Here is a 26,304-nt window from a genome sequence, read left to right on the forward strand (position 1 = left end):
GTGTTTGTGGAAGCAGCCCGTCTCCAATCGATATTACCATCTTACTTCTTAATAGTCTTATAGCAGCTGTAAAATGCTTTTTGTAACAGTCGTTTTACTTTTTAATCTCTAAATTTCCTTTATTGCGCCTGACATTTAAACATTCAAAATCAATTTAGAACAAGATCGTTTGTGTCTCATAGGCTAAGAAAGCCCGAAAAGCTTTGTGTAAAATTTTTTGCTAAGTGTGTGGACCATGCCAGAGGCTCTGCGAATGGGCAGAGTGCTCTTCAGTCTGGAGTCCCAGTCTTGGCATCGGGTCTGGGAGCCCAGAGCTGTAGTCCTGAAATAGACTTGCTGACACCCCCTCCTCCCACAGACCCCCTTCTTCCGGCATCCCCCAAAGTCACCTTTACCCTTCCTTGGAGAAGGGCATCTATCCCGTAAGCAGAGCGGGAGCTGCAGACACCCACTGGATTCCTTGGGGGTCCCAGTAAGCATGTTCGCCAGAGACAACCGGCTCTGGCTGCTGTCTGTGCGAGCCGGTCTTTTGGACATCTAAGGTGTCACTCCTTTGATACTTTTGGTGACCTGGCGCCCCAATTCGTTCATGTATGGGATCTCTTTCTCCCTCGTTTATACTTTTGAAGTCGCCCAGGGGTAGTATTATAGCCAAACATGGAGCACCATTATTTCCCTATGATATTAAGCATCCATTCGATTTATCTTTAGGTCTTTTGTCCCTAGGGCTAGAATTCGTTTGTTTCTAGTTGTTGACACACATGTTCCCATCACCACACCCTCCAGAAAGTAAGCTCTGTGAGGTGAAAACCGAGGTTGATGCACAGTAGGTGTTCAATGAGTGTTTACAGAATGGTTGAATTAGAAGAAGAAGAAAGAAAAGAGTTTGTGGTTTGTTCATTTGTTTTGTTTGAGGCAGAGCCCTGCTGTGTAGACCAAGCTGACCTTAAACTCACAGAGATGTCGCTCTCTCTGGCTCTGCCTTCTCCTGCCTTAAAATCGCGTACCATCAGGCAAGAGGGGATGTTAATGCCATCTCTGATGTTGCTGGGGGAGCACAACTCTTCAAAAGGTCTGGTCCTTGAGTAGTACACAGCCTTCCCACCCAGTCCCAGAGGAGGGACCCAAGGACAGATCTGCAGAGGGCTGATTCAGCCCTGGTGGCACAGATTGCCCACCAAAATCTAGGCTATAACTCAGGAAACAATAGAAGCCCTGAGATGGTTCAGAAGAACGGATGCCTGGGCGTAAATTGGATGCTGGAAGTCGGGTTTAGCCGGGGAAGCTAGCTAGGTACCACCACAGCAGCAATTGGCAGGGAGGTGTTGGGAATCCTAGAGAGACAACCCGCCAAGGGAGGCTGCTGGGTGTGTGACATCTCAGGAGGTACCGGTATCCACAAATCCTGGAGGAACAGGGGACTGTCAGACACCAGGACAGGGGAAAATTGAAGGGTGGGGACACCAGACACAACAAGAGGGAGAGAAAGGGAGAAGGACCGAAATAGAGCCGGTGGAGACCAGGAGTGTGTGTGTGTGGGGGGGGGGGGGGGGGGGGAGGCCTGAGGGCCAGGGCCAGGGCTACAGGAAGCCCAAAAGAGATGGGGTTCATTTCATTCATCAAATCTACCTTTCTGGGATACTGTTGTATGTACAGAACTTAGAAGGGGTAGCAATTTGGTGTTTTCCTGGACAGCTTCTTTCCATAAAACGAAGACAGATGAGGAGAAACATATCGAATAGGAAGAATGTCAAATGGCAGATACAGTGTGTGGAGGCTTGGGACACACAAAGACACAAACTACCCAGAAGGGTTAGGGTTAGGCTAAAGGAGGGGACCATCTCAGGCCAAAACGACACAGGACTGGCAAACTCCCTCTCTTCAGACTCTACAGCTGCACACCAGCACCCCCCCTCCCCCCCGGACTCCCAACACAAGGACAACCCTGAGAGCCCTCAGGGACCTGATGTTTGCAACCCCAGCTTGGACCTGCTTCGGAACAGGCGGCCTCCCCTTCACCCCAAGGTGGCCGGAAAGAACGCCTGCCGACCCCAGCACCCTTCACCTCACCCGCGGAGCCAGAGGTGACCCGGAGCCAGAGAAGACGCCCTAGCAGGCGCCGAGTCGTGGCGGGCCCGGAGAGACAGGAAAGTGTCAAGGAAGCCCGCAGCCCAAGTGCAAAAACAGCCGTCTGAACCGGCAGCTTCTGACTCAGGCCCAGTCCCAAGCTGGGGGGGGGGGGGGGTTGGGGGCGCGAAGGGGACTGGAGGTAACGCTGTCTGGGCAATGACCAACCACTCCCGGGCTGGCCCTTCGCAGTCAAGGACCAGCCACAGAGCCTTGCCTATTCGCTTCCCCCCTCCCTCTACAGCGGCAGGTGCCCTCCGAGCGGCCATTCCTTCCCCTCCCGGATCTCCGGCGCCTCTCAGCTGAGAAATAATCGTCACCTTGCTTCTACAGAAGGCAGAAAGGGAGCATGGAGTCTGGACGACTAGGGCTTCGGTTGCTGCGCAGTTATGGGTTTTTTTAACTGAGTCAGTACAGACAGATGAGCCTTCCTTACACCAGGAGACTCACACAGCATCTGGTGGCTGGTTTCAACTTTTCCTTCCTCGGTTAGATGAGGGACAGGGTGTGCTCTCCTTTAAGTCTGAGATGCTAATGAATAAAAAATTGCTAAGACACAAGAATTTGAAGGGGAAAGAGCCAAGGGGCAAAGAAAAGGATGCTCACCTCCAGGCAGCTGCCTCTCCTTCACACTTCATTGAACACAGAGTAGGACCCTTCCTTGGGGAGAGGGGCAGGGTCCAGATCTGCCTCCCAGGAAGTCTCCAGAGAGGCCCACTTCCTGAAGCCATATTGCTTTCCGGTGGGTGGGGCGGAGGAACGCAGCGCAGGTAGGAACTTTCTTATGCCGTATGTGGCCGGTCAAGAGAACTGATTCCTCAATAAGCATACACAAGACTAGTTTACTCCAAAGCTGATTTCTCTACCCTCCTCCACACCACATGCTGCATTTTGTTAGGGACATGTCATGCTTGCCCTTTCTTTTGCAGGTTGTACAGCCGCTCTACTGTTGGCAATGTACATCGGAATAGGAAGGGCTTTGTTTATTGTGTTTGTTTATTTATAAACAACTTATAATTTATAAATAAATCATAAATAGATAAATCAAATTATATGAATATATATTTGTGTGTGTGTAGCCCTGGCTGTCCTGGAACTCGTTCTGTAGATCAGGATGGCCTCAAACTCAGAGATCTTTGCCTGCCTTTGCCTCTCAAAGGATTAAAGGCATGTGCCTCCACTGTCTGGCATTTTAAAAAAATTTTTTAACAAAATATTATCCATGGAGGCCTCAAATTTGCTTTGGAATTGAAGATAGAAGATGACCTTGAGCTTCTGATCCTCCCGCCACCCTCCCCGATTCAGAGTCCTAGAATTACCAGCGTGAGCCACCACACCCAGTTTTATTCTCAGCTGGGTTTGAACCCACAGTTTCATACATGCTAGGAAAACACTCCAATACTAGCCGAGTCACATGCCCAGCTTCCCAGTGTTTTGTTTCATGTACCAAAAAGCATCACCGGTATCTTAAAAACCTCCAGGTTTGTTCATAATTACTCCAAACTGGGAAACTCAAGCGAGAGATAAACTGCACACCCATCCATGCAACAGAACGGCGTTCAGCAGCAAAAATGGATGAACTGCAACAGCACCTAAGGACGTGAATTATCTGAATCGTGTCCAGTGCCACGGAAGAAGACTCAAAGGACTGTATTTTAAGACCACTTGTGTAAGACATTCTGAAGGAGAAAACCATAGCGGCTGAAGACAAATCAGAGGCAGCCAGAGTAAGACAGAGTTACATGAAGGCGTGGGGCCAGAGCAGAAAATCAGGAGCGGTGCTAGGATTCTTCTGATGTCTTGGTTGTGTTGGTGTTTATAGGACGGTGTGTTCGGCAACACACATGGAACTGTATGATAAAAGGAGGAGGAGGTTTACAATATGGAGAGAATGTGTCAATAAATCTGACAGTGAAAAGCAGAAGAGAGAGAGAGAGAGAGAGAGAGAGAGAGAGAGAGAGAGTTGGGGAGGCAAGATAAAATTCTTCAGTCCCCCCTCCTCTCTGCCTGATTCTCAGTCTCCAGGGAGCTTCACACCCCTGGTACATGTTTGACTCCCACTTCCAGCACTCCAGGAGAGTGATTTAGATACACAGGAGCTCTGGGCTTCTCTCTAAGGGATGCAGACTCCAGTGTTGGTCCTCACTCATTGCTCAGCCTGGCTGTACAGAGCTGGCTCCAGGGTTCCACCCTGGATGTGACACCAACATCTCTCTCTCCCTCTCCCCCCCCCCTACTTACCCCCAAAAGCAAACAGTATAGAGAAACAGCAGAAGCCAGCAAGTGCAGCCTCACTTAGTCTACAGTCCTCAGGCACTACTTCTCAGGACTGCTTCTCAGGTAGTCCTCTGGGCTACCTGAGAAGACACTAGAGCTGGGAAGCCTGGGCAGTCAGCAAGACTGTTTTTGTGCCTCTAAGTTCTAAGCCAAGTTCAAAGCTTGAGGGAACAGCAGATTTTCTACCTGCCAGCATCACTGAATGGGTCAAGAAAAACCCCTGGGACCTTAGCATTTCTAGTACAAGATAACATCCCGTCCTCATGCCCTGTCACTGCCATTACACTCAGGTGCCGTGTATGAGGAAATGTACCCCAAACAACCCAAGCACCCCCTCCCAAAAATAAATAAATAAATAAATAAATAAATAAATAAATAAATAAATAAATAAATAAATAAATAAAAACATTGTGTTTCCTGTTAGAAATGAAGCAGTCTGGCCAGGTCAGTTTCTGGGCTGGGGTAGTACCTGGTCTAAGCCTCTAGAGGGGTTGCTAATGGAAGCCATAGGAAAATAAAAAAGTGAGATGGGAAAGAAATGAGTAGTGAAATGGATGCTGGCGTTTGCAGCTGGACCACCCTGGCCCAGCCACGTTGGAGAGAGAAAAGGAAGGGCTCCCTGTGGGGCCACACCAGCCTCCACCTTCCCTAGGAAGGCCTGTGCTGGGAGGCCTCCCTGGGGTGGGGTGAGGCTGACTACAAGGTCTGCATGGGTTTTCAGCCCAAGCTACATGGTAACAATTCCCTTACAGGAGCTGCTGTGCTCTAGACATGTCGCAGACTTTGTAGGTGTGATGACAAAGTCAAGTTTCCACCATCGACCTCTACTCATCAGTAAGAAAATGAGTCCTGTAGACAGAATAAGGAACAGGTAAATGTGTGAGGGGCTAGTGTGTTCCCTTCTTGGGAGAAAAAGGAGTGTGAAACTGGAAATGCTAAATAAATTCAAGGCGCTCCCCCCATTCCTCTTGAGACTGAGTCTCATGTAGTCCAGACTAGCTTAGAACTTTGAAATTCTGATCCCCCTGCCTCCACTACCCAAGTGCAGGGATTACAGGCCATCGTTGCTAATGTCTGGGGTCCTGCACGTACAACCCAATGCTTCGGGTATGCTAAGCGAGCTCTCTACCAACTAAGTTACACCTCAAGTTCCAGGAGCTTCTTTTTAATGTGTAGGTGTTTTACTGACAGGCTCGACTTAGCCTACTCCATTTGTCATACGTGGGGTCATGATTGTACCAGCGTGGATGGTGCATGGACTGGATGTCCAAGCGAAGAGCCATAAGCTTGGCTCAGGTTTCCGTCACAGCTTGGTTGTGAGGCCTCCGGTGTGCCAGCACCCAGTCTAGTCCCTGTTTCCCTACCTAAGCAATGTAGGGGTCTCGCTGATCATTTGTAAGCAATTTTTAAGAACTGGGGAGCCGGATGAGGTGCAGTACTTTGCTGGAGAGAAGAGTGCCTGCCACCCGGTGGCGTGAGCACCGAGCAGCGAGCCTCCAGGGTGGAGGGGGGCGGGCTGCCTCCTGCCCCGTGTACCCGCCGCCGCCCGCGCTGCCCCGGCTTGATGGATGGCCGCGGAGCCGGCGGCCTGTCAGGTCTTATTGATGAGGTGCGCACTGACCGCCGCCGCCTAACCCGAGGCGGCGGGAGGCGAGCGCGGGCCGGTGGGAGGGCGCAGACTCGCCGGCGCTCGAGGTCAGCCCCCGGCCGCCGCCAGCGCCCCACTGGCGCGCCCCGGCCCGGCTCGGGGGCGCTGGAGGCCGAGCCTGGCGCCCCGCTCGCCGGCTGCGCTTCCTTCCCGGCCCCGCGCGCCCCGGCCTCGGCTCTCACCGCTCCGCAGCGCCGCGTACGGTCAAGGAGGACTCCGCGGCGGCGTGGAGTGCCCAGCCCTCCGATCGCGGCACCCACGACTATTGTATCCCAGCTCGCGCGTGTGTGTACACTGACAGATGACAGATAAGATGGCCCCGTAACTAAAGCCAAGTCGGTTCACAGGTGAAGACAGCAAGGTCCCTTTGGTACTCGGCTCATTTTTTCTACCAATGGCTTCAGGCTGCGCCTTCCTCCATATTGGCTAGGCCAGGTGTTTTCTTTCCTTGGCCTTTGGATGGAAGAGAAGGCTGCCTGGCTTTTTATTATCTGAGATCCAACAGACTGGAGAACCAGTCGTCGTCCTGGCTTCTGCGGGCCTTACCTGTCCAGCGTTTTCTATGGAAAGCCTTTCATCCCCCGCCCTAGGAGCACCTTCTCTTTTGGGGAACAGTAATGAAAGAACATATCCTTTGCCAAGCACCTTCAGTTGAGGCGAACTAACGGAGAAACAGCGCTGGAAACTCCCTGGGGGGCACTTAGGGGCTGATGCCCCTCAGAACCCACATCGAATTCCTGGACAGTTGTGGGAAGGGAAGTGTGACCCAAGAACTAGAAAACTTTTCTTTGGGACCCCAGAAAAGGAAGGAAGAAAGACACCCTTCTCCTAATTCCTTTGCTGTGGCTGGAATTCTTAGATGAGAGACAGTAGGTGACCTGGGAGTTCAGATTCCTAGGTCTGCTTCAGGCATTGCCCCCAGGTGAGTGTGAAGGTCACATAAAGTCATCTTCACCAACATTTTGTGACTTTGAGCTCCACAAATAGATTCTGCCAAATTTTACTATTCTGCCAACCAGTCAAGAGGTTCTTTGCCAGGGACACTCCCTCCCGACAGGATTTCTTCACGTAGCCCCTGGAACTCCTGTAGACCAGGCTGGCCTTGAACTCAGAGATACACCTGCTTCTGCCTTCCAAGTGCTGGGATTAAAGGCCACCACTGTCTGGCTCTAGGAACACACTCTTGGTCTCACATAATGCAGAGTGGGAACACCCAGCCATTAGGGCTCAACCCAGTCTTACTCATGGGTAATAAATGTGTTCTGTGAAGAAGTCAAAATGAGAAGCCTAGCCCAGAATAGTGCAAGCCTTTAATCCCAGGGCTCAGCAGGCTGAGGCAAGGGGATCTCTGTAAGTTCCAGGACAGCCAGGGCCACATAGAAAGATCCTGTCTCAAAAAACAAACAACAAAAGCAAAAGAGAGGGGGCCTGAAAAGATGGCTCAATGGTTAAGAGCACTGGCTACTCTTCCAGAGGATCTGGGTTCAATTCCCAGGAGCTACTTGGCAGTTCACAACTAACTCACTCTAGTCTCAAGGGATTCAACGCTCTCTTCTGGGCCTCTCTCTGCAGACACTGCACATACATGGTGCACACATATGCATGCAGGCAAAATACCATATACATAAAACAAAAATAAAGGAAAAAATTAAACAGGAGGCTCATTTGACTGTGTAAAGAAAAAAGGCTTGGACATAGGCGAAACTTTTAATCATTCCCCGGGTGAACATTCACGCAGTAATGGCTAACGCTGGGTGTTATTATATTCCCTGCACGTTTCCAAGTGTGTTGTCTGAGCTATCTCACTCTACACCATCTGCTTTCCCATTCTATCGGCAAAAGAGAAGATTGAGATAGAAACCCAAGTGGTTTGATCCCTGATCCTGGTACCCAGACACTGCTCCTTGGAGTGATGTATCAATGTTGTGAGGGATACAGGAGGGAAGTGATGTTACCGCCTTTTAAAAATTGCCACCCCCATTCCAGAGTCAATCTCCCTTCTGCCTCTGCTTCCACAGCCTTCAATGCGTTCCATTTCCTTATCTTTTCCATACCTAACTGTATGTGGACACCTCTCCCCTATTTTAGTTTCCTCGTGGGGGAAAAATTCCTATGTATTTCCCATAGTTTCTAACATGTAGTAGTTTTTGTTGTTGTTTCTATGTTCAGTTAAGGGGCTGGAAAGATGATTCGGTCTGCTTTTGCAGAAGACCCAGGTTCGGTTCCCAGAACCTACATGGTGGTTCTCAGCCACCTGTCACTCAAATTCCAGGGGATTTGATATCTTCTTCTGACCTCCAAGGGCACCAGGCATGTACAAGGTGTACATACACACATGCAGGCAAAACATTCACACACATAAAATAAAAACAGTAAAGCCCCCAAAGGTGTTAAATTAAACTTTAAAAATTGGAGTTGACTGCTTACCTACTGTGCATGAGCGCTGTTTCTGATTCCCAGCACCACATGAGCTGTGGTGGGGTGTGTGTGTGAGGATCTGTGATCCCAGTATTTAGGTGGTAGAAGCAGGGGGATCAGAAGTTCAAGATCATCCTCAGCTACATAGTGAATTCAAAGCCAGCCTCCCTCAGATCCATGTAATCCTGAATTAACTAATTCAGAAAATTGGAGGTTTCAGCCTATCGCTATGCTATGTAAATCTTCCTCTCACACACAGTCAGGGGTGCAGCAGACACAACATAATGGTCTTTTCAGCTGTACGCTGTACGGTAGCCCAGAGAGGCTCATGTAGGGACAATGACACGTGATTCCTCATCAGCACCATAGCTAGGGTCTCTTGTTAGTGGTAACCATGGCCCCAGGTGCCTTTGGCCCACTTATCAGTTCTGGGCCAGCCTCTCTGGCATTACTGTGGAGCTCTGTCTAATCCAAATGATGTAATTAGCACCCAGAGAGGACTACAGCCTTTCCTGAGTCACTGAGTTCTTGATGGCATGGCTAGGATTGTTGCTGGCCCAGACTAAGGGTCTTGAGTGGTCATCAGCCTGCCATTTCAGCATCCTAGGGGCAAATAGTCTTCACTTTAATGTAATCCCTAGGGGAGGAGGGCTGGTAATAGGGCAGCCCTGGCTCTGGGACACAGCCCTGGTCTCTCGGACAGGGACCTGAAAGCCAGGGAATCTGGTTTAGCTTTCATCCCTTACAAAGAGCTGATCCAATGGTCTGGCCCAGTCAGTCATGGAACTGGGCAGGAGGAGGCTTGATGATTTGATAAAGGCTCATGGGCAACCCATGCCCTCCTTAGAGCGGGCAAGCCATCCCAAAATTGGGCCTGTATTATGTTCCTAGATTATCTTCCGAATAGCCCTGTGGATCAGTACATATTCCAATGCTCACAATAAAGAAAAGGGGTGCAGGGAAGTCACTAGTGCCCAGGCATCTGGACCTGCCTTGTTCTCATTCTCATTGTTGACCCATAAGGTGACACAGTGTCCTGTGTTACCTGAGATGGACTCAATGGATACCAGCACGCGCTTGTATTTTCACCCTCTGCATGAGTTACTTGAACTTGCTGAGCCAAGTGAGTCTGTGGTTTTGAGCAAACATCTTCCCTGTTCTCTTTCCAGTACAGTCAGTGGTCATGTGCTTGAATACATATGCCAGACACTAGACAGAGCACAGAGCCACGTGGTGGTGCCTTGAGGTGGGGTCTCATGGCAGCTGGGAGCAAAGTCACTTACTTAGATTTGTGGCTGCTCTGTTATTGATGGTGAACTTTGGGCTTGAGGTCCACCATTGGTAAACTGGGACTGATAAAAAATAAATAAATAAATAAAAAAGCAAACCAGCTTTCTGAATAGCACGTGCAAATTCCTTAGTGCTCACCCCCTAAACAACTGCATTGTCTGTTGATGTATTTGTTTTTCAACGTATGCCCCAAATGTGATAATAATGAATGGACAGATCTCATCAGCTATCTCCCAGGCTGTTAGTGTGTCATGGCCTTTGGGATTAGATTCTTGGTTGAGGCTATCAACTCGTGGTATCATTTCTAACTGTGATGTCACTCAGCCCCCCTCATACTCCATTGTTGGGGACAGAGGACTTGTAACAAGGTTGTGTCTCCCTCAGGCTTGACAGACAGCCTTCTCTTTCTATTTATTCCCAGGCACACCTTCCTCTGACTCTGACTGACCCTGCGCATTATACAAGCTGTTCATCCCAACGGCTCATGGGATTGAGATTCAGGTGTGTGAATTTGTATGCTTTCCATTTCATTTAATTTAAAAGGAGCAGAAATAGTTGGTGATTAATAATGTAATTCCCCACAATGCTTTCTCTGCATGCAGTGGGTGCTCAACACTACTTAGAAGAATGAATTAGTGACTGAATACATATGAAGACCAAATATTGAGCTCTATGTAAGGAAAATGCCTGGCCTGGCAAGATGACTTAGCTGGTAAAGGCATTTGCTGCCAGGCTTGATGGTCTGAGTTTCATATCCATAACCCCCATAGCGGAAAAAGCAAGAACTGACTCTTTCAAGGTGACCTTCAACCTCCACATGTGTGACATGGCACTTGCCCCCCCCAAGACGTTAATTTTTACAGCCTGTTTGTGAAATGCATATAAGTTCCCTGAATGTTTTCCTTTTTCTTATCCCAGGAGACCTGGGGCCCACATACCCTATAAATGCCCAGTTTTGTAGACCATGCAGTTTTAGCCGTTCTGACCTCATATGTGTGGGGTCTGGAACTGCTATTTGCTTCACTTTATAACTCGTACTGGCAGAGGCTGGGATGATAAATGAGAGATGAATAATTCCTTATTGCTACTTATCTGCTCAATCTATAAACGGGTGTCAGCATTTACTCAGTTGGGGTTAAAGCTGTGCTTGGTATACTCATTAACTTGCTTAAAATAAGCCATAAAAATGGGCTTGGTAGGCAGTTCTTTTAACTAATTTTTAAAAATGGCATTGGTCATTCTCTCCTTACACATGACTGACCTTTGGCAGATCACTTTAACCCCTCGGGGGCCACACCTGTGGAAGGTGGGGTGGGGCAGGACTCTACCAGCCCTGAGAGCCTAGAGCTGTGCTATTCTTTAACTCCGGGATTTTGGGATAGGCAAAAATAAGGGATCCTGATAACCCCTATTAGAGCAATTACAAAGCAGTTGATAAGGGCCATCTGATCTGGGCATTGTGGAGGGCGGGGAGGCAGCTTGTTAAAGCAAGCATTAGAGTTTAATTCTGTTACTTATTAGTGATATGACCTTCGGCAGGACAACTCCGAGTCTCAGTTTCCTTAACCATCACGGTAATACCTACATTGATTCCTCCAGAGGGCTGCTGGGAGGGCCGAATAGGATACATGCCTGAAAGCACTTGGATACACCAAAAATGTCAGTAACATTCTCAATACAGAGATGAGGAGGCTAGTACCCTGTGATCTGGCACTTGAACCAGAGCCAGGAGAAGGGCTTTTTGAAGTCCCCTGCTCTTCATGGATTACAAATGAAAATGGTTTTAATATCATATAAAGGTCAGGTGCCTAGGAAGTTTCCCTGAGGTCTATGGTTGTTTAATAAAAACCTGGGCTGAAGAGACAGTTCTAGAAAGGCCGATGGCACTGTCGTAAGTTGAAAAGCAACCCGGTCACACTGACTCACAGACCCAGCAATTATAGGAGTGAGGTGGTGGTTGGTTGGTTTGTTTTCCAAGGGCTGGGGAGATACAAACCCACCCGGCCCTGCTCTCCTTGCCTCTTGGTATCCCCCGCTGGCATTTCAGCTCCACCACAGCAAGGTCATATAAATGACCTGCTCCTTGCTATGGGTTTGATTCTTTGGGTAAATACAGGATAGAATTTGTTGCTGGCGATTTGGACTGTCAGCAAAAGCGTCTGGATCTTGCCCCCTTCCCTGAGACTCCGGAGAGGGGGCTGATGATGACTACAGTCTGGCTGGGTCCTGCTCACCCTGGCAGAGCTGGGAAGAGTTGAACAGAGATGGAACAGAAGCCACACTTACAGAAACCTAAAATTCTGCAATTTTGTAGGAATCGTCTACTCACTGGAACAATCAAGGCTGAGCCTGAAGTTTAAAAAAAAAAAAAAGTTTAAAGCTTGAAGGAAGAGGATGGGAGTGGTATTCACAGCAGGCACTCATTACATGGCCTAGTCATTACAATGCAATTTGCTAATTAAGGGACCAGGAATGGGGCGGGGGCGGGTAGCACCTGCTGCTTGTGTCTCTGCTACACATAAAACTTACATATTTTAAGCAACAGCGTAAAATCTTTGACGCTTTCTCAGTTACGCAGGATCTGTACTGCCTTTTCTTTTTGTAGATTCCAGTTGCCTGTTCTTCATGTTACCACTCTCCCCCTTCCCTCCCACACTCTGCCAGCAGAGTGAGAGGGCTGCTAAGAGTGAGTGGAAATTGCTAAGAGATGATTTCAATGTCAGAAAAGAAAGGTGCCTGGTGGCACCTGGCACTTAGTTACCCTGAAGTGCTTTTGGTCTCTGAAGTTCTGGCTGTAATTCTCTGGTCTTCACCAAGGTCTTCCATTCTGAACACCCCTGGCCTCTTGGCCGTGGCTGAAAGTTTGACTTTCCCCTCCGTCCACTCCCAATGCATCCTCCTCCTCTTCCCAGGCTGGGATAATCAGCTTGACTTCCCAGCTGGCCAAGCACCTGGCTCGCCATCCCAAATCTTCCTGCCAGCCAAGGGAGTGTGAGTCCAAGGAAAAGTTAGCAGAACAGAGTGCTTTCAGTTTCAGAAACTCAAGGCTGCAGCAGAGATTCTAGACTGTCTGGAAGGCCCAGCCTCCCTACAGGGGGAGGGAGGACTCTGTAGAAATCATCACCTTTGGCAGGAATCTCTCAGCAGGCAGGAAGTATCCAGGACTATCCTACAGTTTGACCACCTTGAGTCGGGGGCTTGTACAGCTTTTGCCCTGAAAACAGTCCCAAGGATCTTTCCTCCTCCCAAGACAGAGTTTCTCTGTGTAGCCTTGGCTGTCCTGGAACATACTCTGTAGACCAGGCTAGCTTGAAACTCAGAGAGATCCATCTGCCTCTGCCTCCTGCCTCCTGGGTGCTGCGATTAAAAGGTGTGAACTACTTCCATCGGGTTAAGCCATGAAGATCTTAGGGAGCCTGACACATTCCTTTCAAAATAGTTTTTTCTTTCAAATTTGAAATAAACAAAAGCACATTATTGCTCATTTGAAAATACAGAAAGTATAACAACAGAAAAGCCCACTCTTAGCCACTCCTATAAAAAAAGAACCATTAAGAACATTCTGCTTCATTCTGTCTTCTCAAAGGAGGTTTACATCCTAGTTCCCAATCTATTTAATTTAAAAGTAGGGGTTCAGTGGTATGCATATAGTAATCATGAAAGAGGCCCAGGGTTTCGGTATCATAGCTAGCAAACAATCAGAAAACCTAAAAATAAAAAGCTACCATGATATTTTGCTATATCGTTAAATATCTCAAGAAAATATAACAATAACCACATTATGGATCCAGTTGTTTATGAAATAAATGCTGTTTACAGTGTAGGTTGCTATCAAATTTTGTTACACTAACTACACTTCTGAGGTGTGAGTCCTAAGTTTTAGTTTTCAATGCATTTTCTTGTAGGAATCTCAGCAATTCCTTAGGGTACATCTTCTCTGTGGAAAAAATGTGATGCAAAGAATCACAGGGATTTACATGGAGGCTGACTGGTAGCCTTCCAAAAGACCATAGCCACAGTTCCCACAGTGCTTCCCATTGCACTCAATTTTGAATAAGATAGTTAAAGATCTATTCATCAACTTGGGAAAATGTCCGCTTCTTATTAAACATGTTTGATATCTGGAGAGTTTGTAAGTCATAAGTTTAGAGAGAAAAAACAAAATACATAGAGAAAGACAAAAACAAGGAGGCTATTAATGTCCAGCCAAATGCTTTTTACTCTGTTGACTATTTCAGGGACCCAGAGGCTTGTCTGCAGGCTCAGTTTAGAAGACTTTAAAACACCGGTAACTGAAGCACAGAAATTTTAGGTAATTTTCCTAGGATTACCAGCCAGTAAAGTGATGGGAAAGCTTCTAGAATGTTCTTTGTTGCCCATAAATTGCTTTCTGTAACCTCAAACAACTTATGGAGATCAATTTTATCTTTGCAAAAGGTGGCAGGCTCAGCTACTGAGTACATTCTTGCAACTTAGTTCTAGAATATACTACAAAAATAACTTCTCCAAGGTCACCTAACTTGTCACTGAGCTGTATTGGGTCTAGAGTCCAGGCTCTGGACATTGGTTACTGCCCAGTGTTTTCTATAACCTGGCAGCATACAATCCCTGTGGGCAACTGAAGAAAATCAGCTTGGCCAGGGCCCATCCTGCTTTCAGGTTTCAGGGGGGCAGTGCCAGCAACCCAGGAATCTCCACTTAGGACAGAAGGGACCCAGTGGCACTTGGGTGGGAGAATTAGTAACCTCTGGCTCTTGGAGTACAAGACGACAGGCAAGCAGAGTCACAGAAGCGGAAAGGGGTTGGCACTCTGAACTTAGGCAAGAACAAGCCTAGATCTGGTCACCACAGCCAAGGACCTTGGACTGCTGCGCTTCTTTCAAAGGGGAATCCTGATCTTAGCTCCCTACGCTGGTGGAAGGCAGAGTCAGGGATATCTGATCACCAGCGTTTTGGGGAGGGGATTCCTGCATTGAATGGAAGGCTGGACCAGATAACCTCTGGCACCCTTCCCACTCCCCACGTCTCTGATTTGTGTGCCTTGGGGGAGAGAAACAGTCAGTCATGGGATTGCAATAGTTGATTTAGGGTCCCGCCCCAGTCGTCAGCATAACCCTCATCTTAGGCAAATAATTTAGCCTGTCAGTACAAGGCACAATACCTGGCATGGAGTAAAGCTTTGCAAATGTTTGCTGAATGAATGAACAAATGAATGGGTGGATGGATTCACGTCTCTGCAGTCTCAAGGAACTCTGGTGGAAATGGAATCTTACAGTGTCTTTAGGATGAGTTTAAGAAAGAATGTAAATCATATAGATCTCTTTAAAAGAAAAGCTAGCCCTCCAACTCAAAGGGGTGTTTGGCAATGGGTGGAAACGTAATTTATCAGCACCAGGGCACACCATTTTATTGGTGAGCTTTGAGTTTCATTCATTCCCCTATCTCCAATGGCACAACTCAGGCTGCCTGCAGTAGGACCCAGAAGTACAGTCTCTCCATCCTCCCCCACCCCGGATAAATGCTAAATACTGTGGGCTAATGGATTGTTCTTGCTGCTGAGCAGATTAGATAGCAGCCCTTCCGTTATCACAGTTGAAGTAAACCCCAGCAGTGGTGGTGATGAAGACTGGGGGACCAAGAAGGCATGAAGACCCGAGAGTTTGCTAAGAAAGGCCTTTTCACCTGGCCTCCCAGGAACTCCCCCTAAACCCCAAGTCTTCCCCAACCCCTGAGTAGTTCCTGGTCAGGTGGGTCGTTACTGTCCTTGAGATTTAAGGAGGAAGTCCAAGACAGAAATTCTTAGATTCTGCTAGTCAATGTTAAGGGTCCAGAAACACTTCGAGACACTCTCTTCCCCGAATAACCCTTCATGGTTTTGCCAAAACGGGGTCTAAGAATCCCAACATTAAGCCCAACTTTCTTCGTTTTTGCTGTTTCAAATCCTGAGGCAAGATGGTGTTCCCACTCACACACGGAGGAAACCCTCTGGAGTTTCCTATGTCAGATTTCTACCCATTATTGACCTTCCTCCTTTCCTTCCTTTCTTTTTGGTTTTTGTTTGTTTTGGAGATGGGGGTGGTCCTTAATCTGTAACCCAGGAGGGCCTCAAAATCATGGTGATCCTTCTGTCTCGGTCTCCCTGGTGCTGAGATTAAGAGGAAAGGAACCATGCTTGGCTAATAATCTTGGTTTTTAAATGTTTGTTATAGATTTGTTTTAAGAATTAACGACTTTTTTGTTTGCTTCTTAATTAATGATTTTTTTTTTTTGCTTCTTAAGAAAAAAAAATGTCACACCCCCCCCTGCCGCCACCTCCAGCGGTGGGCACACCTTTAATTCCAGCATTTGGGAGACAAAGGTAGGCAGATCTCTGTGAATTCAAGGCCAGCCTGGTCTACAGAGTTCCAGGACAGCAAAAGCCACATAATGAGAACCTGTGTAAAAACAAACAAACAAACAAAAAAAAAAAAAAAAAAAAGGAGAGAGGATGTTTTCTTTTCTCGACTTAGAGGCTAATTTTCCTGCCTCCAGTCAATTTCTGAGACCACAATTCATCTATTATCAAGACCGTTTTATAAAAATGCTCCTCGTGTACGATCTAACAACAAATTCTACATAAAACAAACAATAGGCACTCAAAGTCCTTATTTATCTACAAGGAACGGCTAATTGTTCTATCATTATTATGATAGAACCACTGAGATTTAACAGAAAGCAAATACAATCTTAGCTGGAGAACAAGGGTAGTTATCCACTTGCACCCTATCATTTCCCTGCAAAATCTCGGAAGTTAGTGGGAAGCCATAATAAATACTGTGGCAGGATAAAGCATCTGGCCTCGTTTTGCACATTACTGCCCAATCCGAAAAAAATTCTACTGTGGAGTCTTTGGAAAATTATTATACTGTAATAGTTATTCAGGAATAGAGGTTTCAGAAGCTCCTCAAGGGTAAACGAATTAGCTACTAAGTAGTTTGATATTCAGAAATTGAAATGGAAATAGTAATTCATCATTGGAAGGCTTTTGATTCATGCAATGGAGGGGGAGTAACACATGAAAATTGACAAGACAAATTTATTGTAGATCAAGGATGATGTCCCATTGGAAGTGGAAAGGCCCAGTAAGTCCCTGAGGGAAATTTAATGGCAGCGGGTGTACTTGGAGGTAGTTGGCAGGGAGTAAAAAGGAGCAAAATTGGAAGAAAGGGGGTCAAGTGGAAGAGAGAATTTTGATTAAGCCGAAATAGGAAAATTCTGGAACTGAGCTAGGAGAGGAGAGTGAGAATTGCAGTGTGTGTGTGGGGTGGTTGGTTAGCAGGAGAGGTAGCTAGTAGGAGAGAAGGAGGGGGAGGAGAGGGAGGGAGGGAGAGGCAGAGATGGGGTGTGTGTGAAAAAGAAATGAGAAAACCGGGCCAGGCAGATTGTACAGAATAAAGACACCCCTAAGAATGACGAGGGGGACACCAGAGGCAGAAGCATCCTTTCCCGGTAGGTAGTGAAACCACAGCGCCGGGGCAAGGGAGGACCATCGGCGCCCACTCAGCCGACCATACTGCCTGGCACGCGGTGTTGTAACCGCTCCAGCTTTTGGCCACGCGCGGTCCTGTGGGGCTCGGCCAGGCATTCTATTAAGACGGAGTTTTTGTAAGATGCGGGACGCGAGGGGAGAGGGGAGTAGCTGGAGAGCGTTCTTCCCTTGAACTTCAGCGTGCTAGAGAGGGGTGCCGCTCTCCAAGACAAGCCAGACTCTCCGAAGTTGAAGAACTCGACACCTTCAAGGATTGCTCTCGTTTTGCAGAAGCCCGGAACCGAGAACCGAGTTGAAACAATTTTCCCTAGGCCCAGTTCCTCTGGCCACTCATCATCCCGCCTTCGAAACTCTATTAAGGTGTTTCTCATCACTCGCTCAGTATTGCTCCATGTTAGGCTAGGGAAAGACCGGAATGAATATGTGCACAGCGGTTTGGAGCCTGGGGTGGCTAAGACCCTCCACCGTGTGTTTCCCATAGGGATATGGAGAACAGTCAAGTTGGGGGCACATGCAATTTTGAGGGGAGAGCTTGGCAATCGCTCTACCACTGACCAACATCACCTCTAAACCTTCGGTTCTCTCCTCTCCTTTCTGTGGGAGCAGGCAACCGCTGAGCAATTTTAAATGGACATTATTTAGGGTCCTCACGTCGGCGGTGGTAGTGAACCAGAAAGAAACGGGTACTGGGCTTCCTAGGAGTTTCTCCGTTCAGACGGTGTTGGTAGCGGCTAAAGGCGGAGAGGTCTTAAATAACTGCAAGCGGCACCGGAGAGGGTTCTTCGTAGACAGCAGGTACAATGCCCGCTCTTCCTGTGGTCCCAGGTCATCTGGCCCATGGGTTTTGTTCCGCTAAGGAGTCTCAGGCGCTAAACTCGATGGCGCGAGCAGGTCACAACAGTGACCTTGGCTGGAGCCTTCCTGCTTGTGGCCGGAGCTCCCTACCCACCAACCCTGCGAGTGAGGAAGCGGACCCGCTAGTACCCTCCAGCCACGGCGCATTCGATCGCCACTTTACCCCGCTCCCCAGGTGACTTGGGCCTCCAGGGACCAGAAACGCCATCCGAGCAACCCCGCTTCGGATGTTCCACGGGGATGCTAAGGGGTGAGCCGGGCGCCGGAAAGTGGCAGCGAACCCCATTTGAGGGAAATCCTCCAAGCCTTGCGGAATGGCCTCCTGCCCTGCCAGTGCCACTTTGGTCCTCCTGGCCACGCGGCTTGTCTCGACAGCTCTGGCTCACTGGGGAGGTCAAAGGAACCCCAGGCACCCAGGGGTAAGCAGAGCAACTTACAAAGCTTCAGGACCACGCTCCCCGCGGGCTGCGTAACTGGATCAGGGCGCCTCGTGGGGAGACTTTCTCTGAAGTCCCTTAGTGACGAGACCAAGCCTCTCTTGCGGTCTGACTTTGGGCATATTTCTCCTCTCTTGACCGGGAGTGAGAAAAACAACCCAAGAAAGGATACAAGAGGAGTTTGTGGGCCACCTAGCGCCGCGGAACAAGGATTTGATTTGACAACATTAATGATACCCCCTTACTCTTCCTAACTTCTCTCACTTGGGGACAGTCAGTCTCGCTGGGCAGTGCTGAGGCTTCTTCTGCGGTCCCATTATTTGAGACTATCTCCTTTCCTCCATCTCACCCTCCCCTTTAAAGAGTGAGCACTTTTTGCTCCTTTCCAAGCCTAACTGGTGGCGGGGTTTGCACAAGGGCTCCTCGGGACTCTTGGGGACCCCCGGGTACAGACTGGCTGCGGCGCACTTTTGCACCGCAGGCCGACACTCGACGAGGGCGTCTTTCTCCGCGGCGGCGCCCCGCACTTCCTCCCCCGGCTGCAGCGGCCCCGGAGCTCATCGCCCTGGCTCCTTTTCTTTTAACCTACTGCCATCCTGGATCTTGGTTCTCCCTAGCGCCCACCTCTGAGCTTTCCTACCCTCGCCCAAGCCTGACGCCGCTGGGTTTGTTGACCTTAGATCAGCTCCGGACCTTTATCACCAGGGATCCGGGCGTCCTGCGGCGCCCCCGTCCCTCACGCCCCTCACCCTCAGGATCTCCTTTCAAGCCTCTCTAGAAATCTCTCTCAATTTCCTTCCCCGAACCCACAGAAAAGCTGTCCGATTTCCCAATACGGCTGAGAACCCTCAGGGCCTAAAGGCATCATCATGAGTTTGTCCCCACACCACACTTTCCATCCAGATAAAGCAGGTGAAAGTGCCCCTCCCCCATTATTCGGATAATTGCCTCGAAACTCCACTTAGCGATGTGTTTAGACAATTGGAGATTGATGGCTGTAGCCCCGAACCCCTTCCTCTGGGCAGTTCCCTGCTCTGAACCTCCCCAGACTTCACGGGTGCAAACCATGACTTCCCTTCCGCTGCAAACAGAACCAGGCAGAAAGCCTTGGAATGGGGATTTGATTGGCCCCGAGAGACTCAACACGGACCGAGAACAGCTCGTGAATATTTCTTCCGTGCCAATCACAGAGAACTGTCTTTAAGATTCCCCCTAAATGTGATCCAAAAATACAAAAACCATGTTCAGAACACGTTCCTAGACGAACGAAACTACTGGCAATAAACCCGTAAAAAAAAAAAAAAAAGCTCATAAAGGGGACATTCAAATACCTTTTACCCCCAGACTGATTTATTAAAATAAAGATAACAGTAATGAACCATTAAAGACGTCTAAGCAGCAATACCAATAATGTGGACCACGAAGCCAAGTGGCCATAGTTCGTAGAATTTTTGAAGCCTTGTACCGTAAGATTTTCCTTCAATCCATATAGACATTATTTTATTCTTTTCCCCCGGCTAACTCTTCGAATTTCCTTTAGTTTTGGGGAGTATACAGGGAATGAGAATTCGAGGAAATGAGGTACTGGGGGTGCCGGGCAGGGAGAAGGTGTAAGTTTCCAGGCAGCTTTTGAGTTTACTGCTGGAAGTCCGTGTGAGTGCTGGGGAGGGGCTGGACTTGCTACAGGGGAATATAATCCCACCCTCTGCTTTGATTGCTGAGGCAATGTGTCCTGTACCAGTGCAAGGGAACCGAGACACTTGACACCAAATCCTGCCCAAACGCCAGGAGAACACCAAAGGCAGCAGCAGATCAAAAATGCTCAGATTGTCTGTTGTCAACCTTTGAGCAAGGGGAGGAGGTCTGGACAGCCCTAAGCTGCCGGCCTGGGAGAACCTGTGCGCAGCTCCCCCAAGGCCTCCAGTTTCCTTATTCTAAGCCCTGTCCACAAAACTGAGCACTGCCTCCGCTTTCTTGACTCCTTTTCCTTTGGATTGAACCCTCTCCTCAGCTTTTCTGCTACAAATAGGACTCAAAGTTCACCGCCTACCACGCCGGTCTTGAGAGAAATGTAGATTTGACTTAACTGCAAAAAAGTACACACAGCCCAAGGCTTCTCCCTGCCCAGAGTGAACAGGAAGAGAAAGACGCTTGCTTCCATACACCTGCAGGACCCACCTCTATCCCAATAAAGTCCGACCCCAGAATCAATGAAAATCAAACCCACACAGCCGGCCGACTGACCCTTGGCCTGCTTGAGCAAAGAAAAGGAGGTGCAAATCCAGAAAGATCCATTCACCGACTAACCAATACAGCCAGTGGGGAACTCGGGCATGGCTGGGACGGACTTGCCTGAGTTCTCCATGGTGATCCTTAAGAGGACACAGTGGCCATAGGGGACCCCAGGAAAAGCTTTAAGATCTGGGTTTGCTGGAGAGAGCCATGGCCCAGGGACACCTGTTTCGATCTGCTTGGCTTCCGTGGTCAGACCACTTTCACTTCCCTGGTTTTTCTTAAGGGGATCAACTATCACATCAGTTTCCGACTACGGAAACTGAGTCAGGAAGTGAACCAGGAAATCGAAAAACTAAAATGCCAGCCAATTGTAGAAAGAATAACAGAGATGGAAGGAGAGAGAGAGAGAGAGAGAGAGAGAGAGAGAGAGAGAGAGAGAGAGAGAGAGAGAGAGAGCGCTAAGTGAGCAGGAAGCTGCCTCAGCAGGTTGCCCTTGAATCAGTCCAGTCTCTTTCCTCTAGGCAAAGGCTGAAGAACTCCCACCCCACCAAGCCTGGGTGGGTACCCTGGACTGAGGCCTTCTCCTTCCCTCTTTCCCAGGTTTCTCTCCGCCACACACACAGTACTCCTGTGGCTCCCATCCCTCAACTGCTCCTCCTGGCCTTCCCTGGCAGGAGGGCCACTTTAGAGGTGACTCACCCACAGTGGAAGCTCTTCCAGGCTCGTCGTCCGGACTTTCAGGGACGACAGATCAGCCTCCAGGCCCAGAGACTCCAGCCTGCTTCAGCCGAGTGGGAGGGAGCCGTTGTGAGCTACATCTCCCGGCGGCGGCTCCCTCGGCTCCCAGCTTTCCTCTCAGAATTAGATAACAGCAAAAATAGATAAGAGAAGTGATTCATTAATTCAGCGAGTCCCGTGGCTGGCTTTTTCTTCTTGGTACGTGTGGAAGTGGAGGGAAGCCTAGCAGGGCATAAAGCCCTGGCTGGACTTTTTTTTTTTTTTTTTTTAAACAAGTCTACATTCATGAGGTTCTGCTGAGGCTGCCCAAGGTCACTCTGAAGGACTCCACACAGATGGAACACCCCCAGGGCATCACCATGCACAGTGCGAACGCTCCTCCCTCACCCTGATGATGCATCCCAGGCCTGCCCTTAGGAAAGTGGTCCCACAGGTGGCCAGAGTCCCCTTTCCTAACACCTGGTAAGGCAGTGAAAAGCAGCGGTTATTCTAGAGCACTGTTGGTTAAGCACCGGGCCCGCAGATCCTCTTGAGTGAATGAGGTAACTGAACTCAGAGAGGTGGCCAAGGCACAAGCAAGGGAAGGATGGAACCCACATTGGATCCCTGATCAGTTGAGTCCTAATCCGATGATAACCGGTGGATTCTTAGTGTAGGAATAGCATCAGATTGTTTCTTCCAGGTGTGGGAATCTTCTGCCGGGTGACTGCTCTGCTTGAATACTCCTAGGGATGGGGAGCTCCTTCTCCACTGGCCCCCGAATGACCCAGGAATGAATGAAGGGCTAGGCACTGAGAAAGGTTCACAGAATGAGCCGTGGGAACCAGGCAAACAGATCTCTCTGGTTTTACTCAGGGTAGATGGCCCCTGTGGGGTTGGTGTCTCCCAGGGGAACATCTTAATAATAACAAGAAGAATAAACACAATGCCTGCATACTTTAATGCCTTTCCCAGTTCATAGCTTCCCGGGGTCCTCGAAACAGTCCTTGAACAGTGATGAGAATCCAGACACGTTATTACTGATCTCCAAATGCAGAACAAGTACCTGGAACAGAAGAGCGGGGCGGGGAGGGGGCGGGGCTTCTACCAGGAGAAAATAAAATACGAGCTGCAGAGAAAGAGAAGTGAAGGAAGGCCTGGAAGGAGAGGGGAAGATGTGGAAGAAACGGGACGGCCCTTCCCTTCCAAGAAGTTTGTTATGAATATTTCCAGAGTGATGAATAAGGTGTCCACTATGGCCCTCTGTCTCTGTGCTCTGCCCTTACCAGACGACTTGCAGAAACTATTCCACAGGAAGATGTTCATGTAAAACTCCCCGAAGCGTCAGGTCATTAAAATTCCTGAAGAGTGAGCTGAACGTGATGAGGCACAGGCCTTCCTTGTCCAGCAGGCCAACTGTCACCAGCCCAGCGCTTTGGTCACATGGGCTCTACTGTTGTCATTATAAAATAAACAAAACACAGAAGTTACTGCTTCAACTGCTTTAAACTGCGGGGTTCAGTGGCATTAAGGACATTTATGTGCAACCATATCCCTCTCCAGACACGTTCTCTCTCTCTCTCTCTCTCTCTCTCTCTCTCTCTCTCTCTCTCTCTCTCTCTCTCTCATTACTGGGGTTGAACCCAAGCCCCGAAAGTGCTAGGTAAGAGCTCTACCACTGAACTCCACCCCCAGGCCCACTCTAGCCCTGTTTTTTTTTTTTTTTTTTTTTTTTAAGATTTATTTTTGTTTTTAGTTATGTGTCCATGTGCGTACCTATGTATGAAGCTGGAGTTACAGGTGGTTGTGAACCACGGATACGGGTGCTTTGGTCTTCTGGGAGAGCAACAAATGTTCTTAACTACTAAGCCATCTCTCGAGTGCCCTAGTTTTGATTTGAGACAGGGTTTTACTATGTATCTCAGGCTGGCCTTGGATGTCCAATCCTCCTGCCTCACTCCTGCCCGAGTGCTAGAATTACAGGCACGCCCCTTCCTGTCCCTGCTCCTTCCTTCCATCCTTTCCTTTCTTCTTCCGGAGACCAGGGCTCTTGTAGCCCAGGCTGGCTTCAAACTTGCTAAGAAGCAAGACCCGGAACTCCTGACCCTACCACCACCTGTGATTATAGGCATATGCCACCATGTCTAGTTTATACGGTGTTGGGGACCAAACAGCCTCATGCATGAAACCCGAAGCTCTTAATGTTTTCGGGGGAGATTGAAACTCCACCATTCTGTGGTCTAGCCTGTGGTTCTAGAGCAAGCACTCAACCAACACATCCCCAGCCCCTCCGCCTTCTACTTGTATGAGTCTGATGACCAGTGAAACCTATCCCTGGTGTCCTGCAGTATCTGTCCATTAGTGACTCGCTTGTCTCACTCAGCACTGTGTCCTCATACTTCATCCACCTTTTAGCACACACTAGCATTCCCATTCTCTCTAAAGTCAGATGACGCTGAACTGTGTGTACAGACCACATTTTATTTCTCCATCCATCTGTTGATGGATATTTGGGCTGTTGCCAACTTAAAAAACGATTTCCTTTACTTTTTGAGATAATAATGTAATTACATCATTTTCCCCTTCCCTTTCTCCCTCAAAATCCTCACATACGCCCCCTCCCCCTTGCTCTCTTTTAAACTGACCTCTTTTCCACTAATGGTTATCACATGCAAAGGTATGTGTATGTATGTGTGTATGTATCTGTATCTATTTATGTATATTCCTAATAATAAGTACAACCTGCCTAGTCTGTATAATGATACTTGCATGTGTGTTTTCAAGGCTGACCATCTGGTATCGGGGAACCAATGGATGAGCTTTTTCTTGGAGAAGAAGTTGCTACTTTTAACTATTGAAAGCAACACTGTTTGATATCTCCAGAAGTGGAGCTGCTGAACCAGACGGTAATTCGTAATTCGGTGTCTCCTTTTGTAAGTAACTATTCTAACACTTCCTGCCTTTTATGGAGTTTTGATCTAAAATTGGACAGGGTCTTTCTTTTCCTTGTTGCGTCCCACTGAGCGGCAGATTGCAGACCTTCTGTAAGAGAAAAGGGTGTTGTAGCCAAGGAGATGGTCGGATGTGAAGTTCTTTCCAGAAGTGCATCAGAGCTGAGAGAACCCACAGGAAACTTCCAGGATTGTAGTGCACTAGCAAGAGACCCCAAGCTCAACTGTTAGCCCTGCTGTCTCCCTGGAACCTGGGCTTTCCAAAGCCTGGCAGGATTAATATTCAGGGAAAACACACACTTTCTGTGCAAAAAAAAAAAAAAAAAAAAAAAAAAAAAAAGGCAACCACGAAGACTGGGTGTGCGGCTCATTCTGTAATTCCAGCACTTGGGAGGTAGAGGCAGGAAGCTCTGGAGTTCAAGGTCACCCTTAGCTGCTAAGCCAGTCTGAACCACCCTGAGCTACATGAGACCTGGTCAAAAGGAGCAGAGTTAGGCAAACCCCGGGGCTGTTAATGACACACGCTGTACTTCAATTTCTCTCTATACTGAGTCATTGTGTTGTGAAGTGGAAGGAAGCCTGTTTCCGTTTCCTGGGCTTCAAACTCCACAGCAGTTTCTTGTATTTTGGAAGGACCTGACACTCCACCACCTTCTGGTCTAACCTGTGGTTCCGTGGCCACAGCTAGACCAGCCTGATTCCAAGGAGAGAAGGGAAGCCGTTGCCCAGTGAAGTTTAGATGAGGTGCTGCTGGGACTCCTCTCCCCTGACCCCAGTGAAGGCAGCTTGAATCTCTGCGGTCTCCTTGGGTCAGAGGGACGAGGCAGGGATGAGGACCACGAGGGTGGCAGAGCTGTATGTACTAACAACTCCAGCCAGAGCACGAGTCACGTGGACCCCCATCTGAGCCAGTGTGGTGGTGCTCTCCTGTAATGCCAGGGCTTGGGAGGCAGAGGCAGGAGGATTGCTGTGGATTCAAGGCCAACATGGTCTATGTCATGAATTCTAGGCAGGCCAGACTACACAGCCAGACCCTGTCTCAAAGACAATAACTTACAGGAGAGGCCACAGGGAGTCAGAGAGGAAGCCCCACCTGAAGCTCTTTCTTCTCATTCTTTCAACACACACATAAACATACCTGCACAACACACACACACACACACACACACACCCTTACGCTTTTTTTTTTTTTTCTGAGACAGGGTTTCTCTGTGTACCCCTGGCTGTCCTGGAATTCACTCTGTAGACCAGGCTGACCTCAAACTCAGAGATCCACCAGCCTCTGCCTCCTGAGTGCTGGGATTAAACATGTATACCACCACTGCCTGACATGAACACACACTTTTATTAGTGTCTCTTATCAAAATGTTACATGTTCATTGCTTAGAAGTAGTGTAGGCAGTAGAATGAGTCTGTCCCTTACCTTTTGACTTTTCCCCCTTCCCCCTCACCAGACAGCTCTGAAGTGTAGTGAGTAGCTGTTCCAGCTTTGACCGGGAAGTACTACCCCTTGTGAGGCTTCTGGTAACTGCCACACCTACCTATGATGCGCCCCAGGGGCAGGGCCCAGATGGGAGCCCTTAAGACCCGAGATCCGGATGTGCTGGCCTTCTTGGTTCCTGGTGATCCTGGATGCTGGATGGCAGCCCGAGCAGGGTTCTCCAGAGAACCCAGCTGGACTGCACCTCAACACTCCCAGATCCTGTAATCAACCCCTTTACTAGCTGTAAGTTACCCCAAAATAAACCTTTTTAACTACATGCAATTGCTTTGTTAATCTCCACAATACTTAAGTTTCAACTACCCTAACAGGATTGTCCT

At 48.7% G+C, this 26,304-nt stretch overlaps 1 protein-coding gene across 2 annotated transcripts in view; it reads right to left on the reverse strand.

The window, feature by feature from the left end:
* Positions 1-21,781, reverse strand: part of Gata4 (GATA binding protein 4) — a 69,105-nt gene extending 47,324 nt beyond the window's left edge. Inside the window, exon 1 of one of the 2 annotated variants that reach the window (XM_015986522.3) lies at positions 21,515-21,781. The gene's annotated coding sequence lies outside the window, so the exon portion shown is untranslated. Of the gene's footprint in view, positions 1-2,733; positions 2,815-21,514 lie in introns of those variants that run through there. The other variant, XM_042284999.2, reaches the window with a different exon arrangement.
* Positions 21,782-26,304: the final 4,523 nt, after the last annotated feature.

Source organism: Peromyscus maniculatus, chromosome 9 (genome assembly GCF_049852395.1).
Source record: "Peromyscus maniculatus bairdii isolate BWxNUB_F1_BW_parent chromosome 9, HU_Pman_BW_mat_3.1, whole genome shotgun sequence".
NCBI lineage: Eukaryota > Metazoa > Chordata > Mammalia > Rodentia > Cricetidae > Peromyscus > Peromyscus maniculatus.